This window comes from Triticum dicoccoides, chromosome 6B (assembly GCF_002162155.2).
Source record: "Triticum dicoccoides isolate Atlit2015 ecotype Zavitan chromosome 6B, WEW_v2.0, whole genome shotgun sequence".
NCBI classification, from domain to species: Eukaryota; Viridiplantae; Streptophyta; class Magnoliopsida; order Poales; family Poaceae; genus Triticum; species Triticum dicoccoides.
This window is the reverse complement of record NC_041391.1, coordinates 637,153,408-637,155,148: the sequence shown is the minus strand read 5'-3', so window position 1 is coordinate 637,155,148 and position 1,741 is coordinate 637,153,408.

The following is a 1,741-nucleotide window of genomic DNA, read 5'->3' as shown; positions in this document are numbered from 1 at the left end:
TGAGGGGGGGGGGGGTTAGGGGGTTTTGGGGGGTTAATTTATGTGTTTCATATATTGTGTTAGCTAGCTAATTAATAGAAAGAAGTGTCCTCTCTTATCTCCGTGCTTGGTCGACGCTACGTACTATACGTATAGAGAGGACTAGACACGCTAGCTAGTAAGCAAATGAAGGAAACAGAAGATCATCCTGAACATATGCATAGAGAGAAGTGATATCGACCACCTCTCCTTCTCTAAGAGTTTGGTCGAACAACAGTTCTCGTATATCTATCCGACGCTACATACTGGCTACATATATACAATATAATTATCTCTTACAATATAATCTCCTAATTCCAAATGAACTCAGGGTCCACATGGTATTCTCCGTCTTTAGCGATCACGTGGTCAAGAAAGAATGCCGCCAATTCCTCTTGAATTCCTCGCATACGATCTGGGGGTGGAGTTCACCCCGCATCTGAAATATCTAATTTGAAGAAGGGGGTCAATACATATATATGAATAAATGAAACCGAACACAAATGATGGTAATAAAATAAAATTGTGAATATTATTATTTACGCACTTCATATTGTTTGTCAGAGTAGCCCCGCTCACGGGTCGTGTGGCGGATGGACTCGCAAATGTAGTATCCACAGTAATTATTCCCTTGTTCTTGCCACAACCACTTTACAAGAAATAGAGGTCAATCAAACTAATAATTAATTAGCAAGCATGCTAAATGGTATTGATGAAACTAGCATTTGAATCACTAGGAGATGCGTGGAACATGTGAATTGCAGCTTCTTCGGCAGTCCCGGAGTTTCTGAGGTGAATTTTTTCCAAACCCTGCCAGACAAAGAAAACAATTACTTGATATCAGGAAATGAACAAAAAGTTGCCGATATGGTGCGATAATGATCGATTTAACTTACTTCTCTAGAATTTCAGTAATGTCCGCATACTCCTTGGGATCTTTTCGTCTCGAGTCTAAGACGGTTACTGTCCCTGCTCAAGCTTAATCTCTAGGAGAATATAGTGGAAGCTGCGCACGCATGCATAACTCATCAATTACATTACTATAACCTCGACTAATAAGGGAAACCAAATATACACAAGACAGTAACACTCACTTGAATTTGTAAGAGAAGAGTATTATAGCTTTGTTTTGATTTAATACAAACGATTGTAGCAGCTTGGCCTCGGTATCTCTGGCCTGAGATTTAACCATATATGCATCTATGAGATTTGTGTTAGTGAACCCAATATCACCGATTTGTCGTTTCTTCAATTTGGCGATCTTCAATCTGCATAATATAGTGAGGATAATTAAAAATACATGCAATGAAAGAGCTGACCTATATATAGAGACTTAATGACAGAAGTAGTACTGTACTTACAGGCAGTAGCAAGTGATCATTAATTTATCGAGGGCCTTTAGATTGAAAAACGCGAAGAACTCCTCAAATGGAACATTTAGTAGTTCAATTCCAACGAGGTCATGCTCCTCTCTGACTCTCAGCGTCAAAATATTCGTCCCCTCAGACTCTCTACAGGTTTTCATGTACCAATCATGGAATCTGAACATCATCGTTGGTAGAGATCTTTCATCTTTGACGCGAGGCTTCCTGTACACGTATTTGTGTTCGTCCACCTCCAAGAAATCATAATGTACATCGTCAGGCAGGTAATCTTCAGGATTGTTATAACCGGGCACCATCCCGCCCGGAACATTAGCGACGATATCGCTAGACACCTGGAG